The following is a 13,736-nucleotide window of genomic DNA, read 5'->3' as shown; positions in this document are numbered from 1 at the left end:
TTATGCATCTGAAGTTGTGTCGGGTGAGTGATATTCTTTAATTCAAGGAAGCTAAAAATTTCTGGATTTGGCAGCAAAACCAAAGGACAAATGTTTGCAAGACTTTTTGGTAAAATAGCTTATGAACCTGTTTGCTTTGGTTAAAATTCTGAATCTTTTTGCAAATCTGCAAACTATTGATGGGTTAATTTGGAGATGGTAGAAGGGCGGGATATTTAGTTGCTTACCTAACGGAAGTTTTGTCATTGTTTCTGTCCCTAAGGAAGCCGTATAAATGGTGCTCAAAAGAAGTAGATTTTCACAGCGCTCCCTAATACAGTGCACACCTTGTATTTGTGGACAAGGTAAGTAAGGCCGGGATTTGGCCTGGCAACCAGTAAATTTAGTTATTGCAACGTAAGCCAAATAGACTTATGCCCTTTAATTAAGAGACTTCCATACACCCACTGTGATTATAGGAGAGAAAAACTGTGTAAATGCTAGGTTGTCATTATTTACTGACATCAATGGAAATTTTCATCTTGATATGGGTAATAAAAGATATTGTAACAGGACCAGTTCATATTTATGGACAAAAGGTGTTGAATGTCATGCAGCATTTTCTAGCCTAGGTGATTCCATTTGCTCCAGGCTTCGTGACAACTAGACAGCTCATTAAAGACATGTTGGTTATAAACATTAATGGGATAAAGGCCTCTACTCCTTTCCCTTTGACACTGAAAATGAATATATGCAGAGATACTTCGATAATGTTAGTGATTTTTAATCTCTACGGTAGTTTAAATGGTAGCGCGATAACATTGGCACTAAACCTAACACCAATTTACATTTTGTAGACCTTATGATAGTTGAAGGTAAAGAGACTACAATGTTGGCTTTGCATAAAAGTTTGAGGCAAGTGGACTGCATGAATAAGTATCTCGGATTATCTTGAAATACTTGCAACTTGAAATGTTTGTGTTTTGTTCTACAATTAGGTGAGTAGCTATGAAATTTTAGTTACTTACTACTACTATGTTTATGAAAATAAACGGATAAAGGTAGGCTTGTCATAATTTTAGGCAACTGAATAGTTGAGAATTTAAAAAGCGGGATTTCTTGCAGGAAGCAATTTTTATTCGTATTAGTAAATTTTGTGACTGGATTCACAGAAAACTAAAGTCAGTGTAAAATTCAACAGAGGTGCAGAGGTGACTTCAACACTGCGCTACTATTAGAAAGGGACTTGACTAAATATTGCCTAAATGTTCCATTCTAGATGGTAAAACCACACGGATATGGATTCAGTATAGGAATATAATACGCTTTCATCAAAGTAAAAGCACTGTGCCCCACAAATTGAATAGACACCAGTGGCTGGATGATTAACCTTCTTCAGCTCATTTTTCTAATTTTGTGCATGAGTTGAGCCACATTTGTTTCGGCCTCTAAGTTCAACCATTTTCAGAATTTAGATTATGGCTATTGGTCACTTTAATGTGTGCGACTTGTTTGTTGTTGTGTTTCTACAAATGTGTTTTAACAGTAACAACATATGGTAGAGAAGTGAATCTTTATTTTGAGTTTTGACCACGCCTTTGCTAGAGTCGTCTACTTTAATGTCCACAGCCTCTACTGCTGCCTAGTAAGAACTTGGAATGAGGCAAAGCAAAATACGCTCGAGATATTAATTTCAAAACTGTTGCTAACAAAAATCGAATCTTCTGTGGTGGTACTGTTTCTCATCAATACACAGTAGAACCCACGAATCAAGATTCTGAAAGCTGAACGCTGCAAAATTGTCAGTAGTTTGTGACAATTTTGTGAAAGCACCGTTTTAGTATATATCTTTGAAAATTATCAAAGTACTTTTTTGGAAGGCATTTTTAATCGATTTTCCATTTTTGGTATTTGTTTTTCCTTTGATGCTCTTAAAGGAGTGGATGCTTGAATTATTCTACAACGTTTATTTTGAAAAATGGCTTTGATGCACTTTTGCATTTATTGATTCAAGTGTGATGTTTTGTTTCAAAATATCACATGGTTAAGGGTAAAATTTACTTTAACCATTTATTTGAGTGGTCGTTAGCCACATTGTGTTACGCACAATACGGATCATCACAAAATCACTAAAGGTTTCGCAATTATGTGAACGGAACCTTGGAATTTGTTTTACTTGCTTAATGCTATTATGTCGAAACGGCCTAGCAATAATTGAGGTAATTTATATAGAAGATATTTTAGAAGATGAGGGGTCCTAAGAACTGTTGATTTTTGTAATCTCAAAAAATTCACATTTTTGAAAGTTAAATGTGCCTCGCAAAGGGGCATTTAGGGAAGTTAATCTTTTAATTCATAATAATCTTTATCTGACTACGCTCATTCGGAAGAGCTGCTTATTAGAAAATTACTAAACTGTAGCCATTGTCTCACACCGACAAAACTACTTACTGCTTTCCAAAACAGAGGCGTTGCTTGCAAAAGGCGTATTTGCTAAAACGCAGCTAAGGGACACAATAAACGTTGAGTGCTATGCGGTCGTACAACATAAATAAAAAATCATGCTAGGCAGTTAATGCTCTTACTATTTTCATGGCTCCTACTTTTCCTTGTTTTTACTGAGTGCTTAAATAATGGTAGTCAAAGAAGACTTCACGAAATGTCCTGCTGCAATAGATTGTGGCTACCTATATACACCTTACAAAATGGATTCACTTTCGTGCATTGAAAAGTATATTCTACTCACTTGGTACAGTACCGTACAAAATGATACCCTTAGCGGATCTCACGGTGATCTTTTTAAAATGTTGTTACCACTCACATAGTTGTGTATTAGCTAAATTAACCCAATGATTGTGGCTCTATCTTACCTACCCATTTCGATACCGTACGAGAAAGAGAGATGATCCTAGCACCGCTTTTGTGCATGGCAATTGAAGAAGGCGCGGTGTACGGCAACGCAATAAACCACATGTAAATGGTATAAATTTGAGATAGCTTTTGGATTATTTTTTTTGCATGATTGCTAAAGTTGAAAATGACCTAGCAATTCTCTAATAAAGGTTTATAACCATCAAGTTATTTCCCAAGTAAGGTTGTTTTTAAAACTGTCACCCTTTTATAAGATTATTTGCTGCAATGTTGTGATTATAGTTACAAGATTGCAATATGCTTCATTAAGCAGTTTAGGCCATTTTACTCAAGATTTTTTTAAAGTGATTTTAGTAGCCATACAATTTGGCGGAGTGTCAAGTGATCTCACATTAATCCGTTTAACACTTGTAAATTCCTCAAGGATTTATCCCTTTTTTTATCGTACTTTTTCTGTAAAAGGGCTTTAAAATGTATACAGAAGTCAGTGCACAAAAATTATGTTCCGCTGTTTAGGCCATTCACTCAAATTTCTACAAGTTTGTCTTATCGAGGAAAGAAAATTTCTTTGTCCAGGGTGATGTTAGGCCCAATTTAAATCAGAATTGCATCTAAATGGCATTGTTTGTTTCAATGCAACACGTTATTTTGAGCCGAATATGTTAAAGATGAATTGATGAGGGAAGCAAATTTCCCTTTCTTTAACAATAGTCCAATTCTCAGGTGACCATCTGAACGGTGGTAGAATAACGAGCCCTACATTGTAGGGAGACACAGGTTTATTAAATAAAACTTTGCATTAAAGGGAAATGATCATTCACTATAGACTGTTCTTATTTTACCACTGCTTTGTCAGCCATTAAAACAGAAAATGCATATTTGTGGACAGTAATTTTGCTGACTCACGCAATATGTTCACCATGCGAAAACAGTGTGCACAAAATTATAGTGCACTAGCATTTGCTGTATATCGCGTCTACTTAGCAATAAGCATGAAAGCTATTAAGGGTTAATGAACTTTGAAGCTTATTTTCTTCCAAAAACACAAGTTAAAGTTATATCAAGAGAGTTTAAAGATATCCTGCCCAAAATGTTTTATTTACAACTTATACAGACTTGAACATGTAACCCATTCTCAAACTACTGTAAAAGGTTTTTATAATGTTTGAGTCGAGGTAAAAGTCGAAAACTGAACTTCGCACTCTAAAATGGTTTCACTTCGTAAAACTGGGTCAGCATCTCCAGTAAAATTAAAAGTTTCTCCATCAGATACACAATTTTTTTGTAAAGTTATATGTTTCAAAAAGATGCGAAAGGATTCAAAACATTAATAGGTATTTTTTTCCTTTTAGTCCATTTTTGATGGTGGAAATTCGCCTACTAGCAAATACATCGCCAAGTAGTAGCAACTAAAATGCACTTTATTTCGGCATTTTGTAATTAGTTGTTTTACTTTTTTGTCCAAAAAATCTGCTGTTATAATCATTTATGTTTCGTTACTTTGGTTTTGGTTGGTTTTAATGAGTTGTTGAGTACCTCCTCCATAGGATTCCCCCCATTGTAAGAGCTACACTATTCATGAGGACCTTTAGTGTTGATTTTACTTATACTAGTGTTTAAGAAGACTTCAAAATGTGGTACTATATCATAAAGCCGTAAGCGCTGCGTTGTGAATAGAAGTAGGGTATAGTTACCGAAGAAGCCACAGTGGATAGAGAAGGAGACTTGCAATCAAAAGGTAATGGCTTTTTTTGCCCTCTTGCTTATTCCGGATGTGCAAAAGTATTATTTGCATTTCCTTACAAGGCAGGAAGAACTTAAAGCAGAGCGAATGTCAGTTTTTCTAACAAGTCGTTTATCGCATCTGTTTTGTGTTACAAATTCAAATTTAGTTCCGCATTAATATATAAACGGATTTCTTTGGTAAAAATGGTAAAAGTTAAAGATTATCAAAGATCCTAATAGAGCAAAATTAAATGCCCGCTGAAGTACGAAAGGGGGACATACACTTGGCTTTTTTAGCTACTTCCGGTAATTTTAAAGCATCATACGCAATTTTCCATTTGTACCTTCCATTCTTGTCTTAACCCTTAGAAATTTATCTTGCGAAAATGCCCATATTGGCAAATAATTGTGCTACTTTAAGAGTCATCGTAGATTATTTAAAAATTGACCAAGCACAAAAATATGAAGGAACAAGATAAGGCATGCAATACTAATTTATGTCAGTGTGCCAAGAATGACACTGTTAAATAACTCCTGTTACTTCCTCTACATTCAATATTCGGAATTGGTCAAGTGGCATGTAATTTTGACTGTAGTAAACAATCTCTACCAATATGAGGTTGATTTCTTAATCTTAAGTGGCTGTACTATAATACCTGTAAAACTGTTCGCCTCCTCCAGCCAAAGAAACACTGCGCTTTGCTTACACACGGAACTGTTCTTACTTAGCAGAATTATTTTATGCAACTCTACTTCTGGACAACTAAAAAACAAAAGCAGGCTGAAAGCGCAAGGTTATGCGGAAACTTTGCGCTTCTCTGTTACCAGGAACAATAGTCGAAAACGACATCCGCATAACGATACCTTTATTAATTAAGTCAAAAGCATGACTATTTGCCAAAGTAGCATATTACTTGGCCCTAGGGTCCCTGTTATGCTATATTAAGTTTAGCTTCCTAGCCATTTCGATTTAGTTTATTGATTTACCCAAAGCAACAGGTTTCTAGGTCTTAAACTGCTTGTAAGTCAAGAAAAAGCAGTTTTTCTTATGGTTTTAAGCACGCACAACTGCGACTGGCATTGCATTATATGACAAAATTAAATAAGGTAAAGTGTGTGCCTTCTTAAAAAAAACATGTGAATAAGAGGTTTATTTCATTATATACTTAATTCTACTTGCAAACGAGATGTCTGGCATCCGCGAAATAATGCAAGTAAAATTATAATTGTCATGATCTAAAATTTTTCTGCTCCACACAGCTTAAATACCAGCCATTTTAAATCAGCGCTATTTGAATGTTAAATTTGGATTTCTGAATTGTAATAGGTTTCTATTTACTTGCAAGAAATGACAGATTTCCAAGCTGCAAATCGAACTAAATATTTTAGTTTCTATAAAATGGCTCAGTTATTCGCACAAATTTTACAAATATAGCAATTTTAATTTAAGCGCTTACCCTTTCTGATAATTTTTTGAAGCATTGAGGACTGAGGTTTTGTTTCTAGCCTACCGGTTCTAAGGAAACGAGAGTGGACACAAGTAATCTGACAGCAAGTCTATTTGTAAGTATTTTGGGTGCATTCAAAATTTCTGTAAGGTGACAAAACACACTACAAATTATGCCGTTTTGCTTACTAAATGGAATTAAAAATCAGGCCTAGGAAATATTTATTGATGCAAGATTGACATTCAAAATCTCTAGGGGTGGTTCGGTTAAGCATTATCACCTCTGCTAGCGTCATCATTATTTTTTACACTTCATTGAAGTCTCCTATCACAGAAATTACAACCGGTAGTTTTTCGCGGTGGACTTTGTAAAGAGTCCAGATGGAGCAATCACATTGACAAATAAATATCAGTAATAGATGCTGGAGATTTTAAGTCTCTCTCTGATTTAAAAGGATCTTTACTTCAGTTTAGTTGTGTATCTAGGGATAGCCACTTTAACTGTCGCACAAAAATGACTATTCAAATGTGCTAGTGAATGACGACCAATTACCTGGTCAAATTACAACGGAGTCCAACAACCGAAATGAAAATAAGACACCTGTGTTGCTGGTATAACCAGTGCGGAAGTAGTGCAAGGCTGACCCCAAAAAGATTACTGCTGGAGCAAGTTTTATTGGTTACCAGACGTTTAATCACCACTGTCTACAAACGCATTATATCCATTGCCCTATTCAGAGAGACGAAAAACTGAGAATAAATGCATATTTTGAAAGCCTGTAGATAGCATGCCCCAATTTAGTTTAGAATGGAAACAACTGTTGCCTAAAGACATTAGTTTTCCTCTTGGGCATTTTTTAAAATTTACTACCTGAGAATATGACATATGCAATGTAGCTGAGCTTAAAGTTATTCTTTGGTAAAATAATATTGCCAAGTGAAGCTCCACTTACAAGGATGCAGAATTTTGGATGGCAGTGCATTCAAAAGATATGTTTTGTAAAAAATTTGATTTTTATGATAGTAACAATTTGCTTTGCCATGAGTCCTAACACCTGCTCTAAAGAACGCCGATGAAAATAATTGCGTCAAAATTTCACATATTTTGGGAGAGTAGTTGGATTTTCTTAAGCTAAGATATCTTAATTTGGCGCAAGTTTTGGTTTCTTTAAGAATAATTATGATTCATTTTACTATCTCAGTAGCACTATGCAAATTTACGATGTTCTTAGATCTCATAAGGTCTTCAGTAAATATTTGGCGTGACACACATTGCGTTAGAATCTTATTAACCTTTCATGAAACTTTTAGACAATCGAATTCTTAAATATGTCACCCAATATATGTGGGATAGGAAGGATCTGGTTTCAATTGTTACTTCAATAAAGGTGTTTTGTCACTCGATTTGGTAGTTTTTGAAATAGAATTTTTCATTAAATCAAAACCAGTAACTACTGGTTTGCCTAATGTATAGTTTCTGGCTTTCCTTTGTGCTTAGATTGATGGAAATTCATCCCCTGAGTTTTATAGTAGTCATAATATGAACGCTTTCATTATTTATTATGAGTATCAAAACGGCATTATTGTGCTCATTTATGATATTTGAGCAATGAATTTCATATTCATGTAGATGCAATTAAGTTGTCTAGGAATTGGGCTTGATATCATTTTTGACAAGAAAATTTAATAGAATTTTACCTTATACATGACCCATTTTACATCTTTTGATATGTCTCTAGACAAAACTAAGGGCTATTGACAGCTATCAAATCACTGGGAAACCCTTTCTTGTTAAATCACCTTAGTCTACTTCTTGGACTACCCAAGTAGTTCATGCGATTCTCGGCTAAGTGCAGCATTCATTTATTTTACAATGGTTTTAAATATGAGGGGGGAAATTTCAACATCCTCGTGACCATGGCAACTCCATCAGCCTTCAGAAAAAACGCAAATCCGAGTTTCTCCTAGGATTTAAAACCTTGCGAAATTCTCTTTCAAATACAGCGGTCCAAATATGGAAGGTAAGACTGAAGCGTAATTGTTATCGCAATGTTTTTTAAGGATTTTTTGGAAATAGTATTAATTTGTGAACTACATGCGGTTATTTAAAGAGGCAGCAGAACAACAAATCTTCCAGAAGCTGTTTAAATAATTCGATTGTTACAGCGAAGTATTTAAAGCTGAACACATCACGTTCAGAGGCAGAGTCAAGAGCAACGCTCAAGGGTTTACAGTCAACAATAGTTCCAAGCAAATATATGCCAAACTCATCACAAACAGCTGGAAAGATGCTTTACGACCATCATACATCTATCCTTTACCTATTTTACTAATATTATACAAGCTTTGCAATGATAGTTGTTTTAATGACCGAAGTATAGTAAGAAATTGCTTAATTATTTTGATGGAAAAATATAGCGTCGACTATCGCAAAGCAATTCTCTTGCTCTTCATAACACGATTCTTAGCAATCATTGCTGCAATTTGAGCAAAAAAGCCTACTTTTTGTGTTCTCGCTTGCGTAATGCAGACTGCAGATGCAATAGTACAATATGCACTTCCTGCTTTAAAAGCCTAACAAGTGCAAATGTTAGCTGTCTATCCATTGCAACTCAATGTAACCTAAAGATGTACGAAATTTTTGCGAAAATTTAGGACTAGCCTACATGTGAAAAAAACACTGCTCTTATAGAACAGAACAACACCTTCTTTCCTAAAACTAGAGGATAGGATGTTTTTTATTTTACTGTGGACAGAAAAGAGGTAGATATACTGCGGTCATAATCACTTACTGTTATGCAAGTGATTATTACCTTTCTTTGGTGTTAAACAATAGAATGGGAAGCAAACGGTGATGGTGGAGACGAAAGTGGCTAGGTTTATGGATCAAACACTATATAACTGCCATTAAAACAGGATGGCTACTCGTAAATTTTGATATTTTAAGAGATCATGTCACTCACATGGTTTTACCATGGGAGTTCTCTCGCATTCTTCTAGTTACGAGACATTAAAATACGCAGGCCTAACATTTGCCTCCTACTACAAATCAGCACGAATTTTAAGACATTCCAAACAAAATTTCGCCAATTTTGCTCTATTTTGCAGTCAAAATTAACAAAAACTAAAAGTTCTTTCAACGTCCTAGACATTTTATGAAGGGTAATTTCAAACTTCATTCGTGCACTTCCATTAAGTTGTTAAAATTACACGATTGTAGAATTGACTTGTCTATTTTAATCTTAATACTTTACCATCAATACCTATGGTTATGACTTGTGAAAAAATGTGCTGCATTAGTGTTCCGTGATAATTCAGGTGCATCTCTTGGAGGCTTTGTTGGTTTTTCACTAGCGGGTACTTAGGAACCCAATCCAAATTTGAAATATGTGGAAGTTACAATCACGTTTCTGAGGCAATCTTTTGTTCTGCTGTACAAACACAGCGATCTAATGAGTGCGCAGCTACTATCAACTGACAACTCAGTATGAGTTGTTTCAAGACACGCTTTAATTTGGAATCCTGCACCACCAAAACCTTACTTTCTTCTTCGAGGTTTTGCAGACATACTTGTTTCATTGAGAACTAACTAAAAAGTCAACACTAAGTAGTGGCCATTATGCCAAAAAAGCAGCGCCTCATTTGAAGAAGCATTTTATTTTAATTCTCGTTGAACAACTCATAAACTGACAGAATTTTTCCCTTTATGGACCCAAATCTCGTTGTTTAGCCACAAAGTAAGCAATATTTAACATTCCTTTTTGTAAGATTTATAAGTAAAACTATGGGATATTTTAAGACAAAAATCAAATAAGGCAGATGAAAAATCTTGGAATGGCAATATTTATGCAAGCAAGTATAATCAGCACGGGGTATTAATAAACGATATCAGTAATTTACTCAAATTCTTTCGTATTAATTCCTTTGATATCCTGTAGATCATTTAACTCATCATTATACCTCCCTTTCTATAACCTATTTCAAATCCTAATTTTTTGCCACTTTTAGTAAACTCTACAGTAGCAGTGATAGAAAAGGAGAGCAAATAACCTTGATTCGACGCCCGAAGAGCTCAAATGCATATAAACGCCTTTGTGTCATGGCTTTAAGGGTAGCTTTTTCTGTTATTTGGATCCGGACGTCAAGCTCTTGTCAATGGTTGTCTGCTTTGGCTAGCATACAAAATTACCTAAAATGCAACCTAACTACAAAAAAAATAGAATTTTGTCCCCAACAGTAACCAAGGTGATGCGCTTGTGAACAAATGGCATTTATGCGCAATTTCTCTTGAAGTAGAGATAAAATTCCTTGATTTAATATAAAGCACTTTCTATTTCCATGCGTAAACAACTTATAAGGTCTTGTTGGATAGGCAAAAGTAATATATACACTATTGTGGTGCATTTGTATTTCACGTTACAAGTATCTAAATCAAACTGTCGGACGTCGATTAAAGCACCATCCTCAGGAAAGGCTCTAGGCAACAACGTGACCTCTTTCGTTGACTTCCATCAGGTTACTATCGTGTTTTATAACCCAAGTTACGAATTCGCCTCAAAATGCCAACATTTTCCCATAAATTCAAGACCAACCATTACTAATTTGAATTTTAACATATTTACACTCGTTTTGGATTAGATAGATAAAATTGTCCCCTAGAGGTGTCGTCTTATATTAAAATGGCTCAACTATTGCTTTAGAATTTAAATTCTTCATATAAAAGGTAATATTTTATCATAGAACACGCATGCTGTTTTTTTACAGCCTCAGGTGGCATGTATTAAGTGAATTGCAAAACCTCGCCAGGTCAAGCGTCAGTCATGGTAAGATAGTGTCTTTACCACGGATTCGTAAGTTTACCTTTCATCCTTTCCATTTCTGATTCATTTCAAAGTAAAAATGAGAGTTTTTAGTAAACATTGTGAAACAAAGAAGTACAAAATATAATTGCCTTGAGGATCAACATTTTGAAAATCGAAATGATAATGTCAAGTTTAAGAAAACAATCATATCTACCTTCAAACCAGTGGGATTCAAACTTGTTGCATTTTTTCATCAGAAGGGACCTCTAATCTTCCACGTGCACCCAATCAATTACCTTAAATTATTGCGTTTCACTACAAAGTTGTGCGCTCGTCTTATATATATTTGCGATTATTGAGGTGTTCTGGATGCAAGTTTTTCTAACCCTCATTTGACCTAGCGAAGAAGTACTACGGATGCCCATTTTGACTCATCTAACATACATACACACACAAACAACTTAAATTTAAGGGATATAGAGGCCTGCCTTCTAAATACTGCGCTACCACTACTAATGTTGATGCTGGTGATCTTAATTAAAGTTTTGTGGTTTTTTAGATATTGTCATAACTCTATTCTTTAAATGTAAGCTTTAACTGGCAACTTTGTACAAAAGTCCTTTTTAACTTTCATTGATCAAACTGGGATGAGCATTTTGCATGGTTATTTCACTGATCCGGGGCTTACATGAGCCTCAACCTTGTCTTATGTATATTTGATGATTTTAGGGCAACCTCGAGAAGCACAATCTTGCCTTTTAATTGCTTCTGCTCTGTTGATTATTTCTTTTCACTTTCGGATACGCAGTTTAGTGCATGACTGCACTGGGCAAATTTGTGGTCTTCTTGAAACTTTAGCAACACCTCCCTAAATATTATCATATTCCGTTGGATTATGCATAACTGGGCCACGTTCAAAAACGGACAGCAGTTATTTACTAATTATCAGAAAATACTGCAAAATAATCTTAGATCTATGAAGTGTCCTTAAATTCCTACTGAGGTATTTTCGTTTTAGAAGAGTTATGAGATTGGAATCCCAGTGCTCCAGGAGTGTATGCGAATGTCCAGCAAAGGTAGTTTATAAGTTTTGCTTTTATGTCAGGTTAAATTACTGCCTATATAGCTTCAACAAGTTGATATTTTAATCACTAAAACGCAAAATATTCTGCTAAGCACTGCAATAGTTGCCACTTAGGTACTATATTGGACCTTTTTTATACACTGTTGGGGCTCTAATAAATGTCACAATAAAGGAACCTTAGACAAAGTCTGCGAGTAAAGGCGTTTTAAGTGAATTAGTAAGAGGAATTTGTAGGTGCGATTTAGAAATTATAGCTTAAAACACTCCCATGTAGAACATTGAAGAATGATACTTAAGGAAAATACGCAAAAAAAACCTGCTTTGCAGTTTCAAATCTCTGAATTTTTCTAAAGAAAAATCACTTGCACTCACAGAAAACATTAATAACGAGACAAACAGGCCTATGATTTTATTTTATGGGGCTTTTATCTCTCCAAAGCAAATTATCCGGCCCCAGCCGCCTCTATTTTTGCCCTTGCATTTTTATTCTTATGTTGTCTGTTCCATTTCTCATGTTGTCGTCTGTTGTTATGACGATAGTTGCACAGAGCAATATCATCAAAAGAATGTAGGGAGTGGGGGTGGAACACGGTCCTCATCTTTTCCTCCTGACCGTAGAGTAAAACTTTCCACTGATTACTTCTGCAAAATAAGGTGTGAGATCTTGTGCTGCCAAGTGAACAGATTGATTAGTCCTGCCTGTTCCTTAAGGATATTTACTGCACACTAAGTTAATTCGTGTCAGGCCGTTCGCAGTCGTTGTTGTTTGACCAAACCAATATATGCAGACAAGGAGTTCCGAAACAGAGTGATATGTGACCTAGAAGTGTGAATTGGATGGTCTGTGGTCTACTTGGTGGATAGCAGTAAGGCCGAAATTTGACACATATACAGAAGCCATTTTTCAGTTTAATTTAGCCAGTCAATGATCAGTCAATGGGCAAAGAACAGCGAGCAAAATACTCAAGCCTATTACCATTTATAGCTAATACTTGTTACACCATAATCACTTAGTGCCTTAGCGACTCGCCCAATTGTTGCAGATGGAAATATGTATTTTAATCCCTCACTATAATCTTTGCATGACAAAATAGACCATCATGTCAATTAAATCTTGACGTTTTTAGGTCAATACTAATACGTTATTCTTTACTGCCAGGAATTTGAGCTACTCCTGGGGTACCTTCGCAGTGCGTCTATCCTTGAGCGGTCCATCACCATAGTCAAATTGTTTTGTCTACACCAGTTGCCGCCGTCTTTCTCTGTTGATCCACACTACGCCTTCTTTACATGCTACGCAAGAACCCATGAGAAAATCCCAAAAGCTGCCATGCTTAAAACACCAGAATAAATCAAGACTTTATAAAATGATGGTTTAGGGTAAAAGAAAAGTGGTATAGACCACAGTACTAGTATCGGTGAATTGAAGCATTTTTACACTTTGTAATATATGGATGTGAGTAATTACTCGCCTTACTTATACTTACACGCTAAAATATGCCGCTATGGTGAAGTCTGTCATATAATGGCTCACAATTTTGCTAACGCTTTGTCTTTGTAGTGCTTTTGAGGATATCGTTTGAGGGAAATCAAAATAGTTATTGAAACAAATGTTATGTGCTTGATTGTAAGTTTAATGGGCAACTTTTCCCATGTTTAGATGAAGAATTATGCCACTAAAAACATCATTGTAAAGACTCTGATGGTATTAAGCAATTTTCAGCAGTAAATGCTTGAGGTATTAAGTTTATATTTAGGTAAACTTAAGGTCCTATTTAACTTTTAATATGTCCTGTCGTTGACACTATTTTGGTAGTTGAGGGCAATT

Source organism: Echinococcus granulosus (assembly GCF_000524195.1).
Source record: "Echinococcus granulosus chromosome Unknown EG_S00008, whole genome shotgun sequence".
Lineage (NCBI taxonomy): Eukaryota > Metazoa > Platyhelminthes > Cestoda > Cyclophyllidea > Taeniidae > Echinococcus > Echinococcus granulosus.
The sequence above is the reverse complement of the archived record's forward strand: the minus strand, read 5'-3'. Positions refer to the sequence as shown.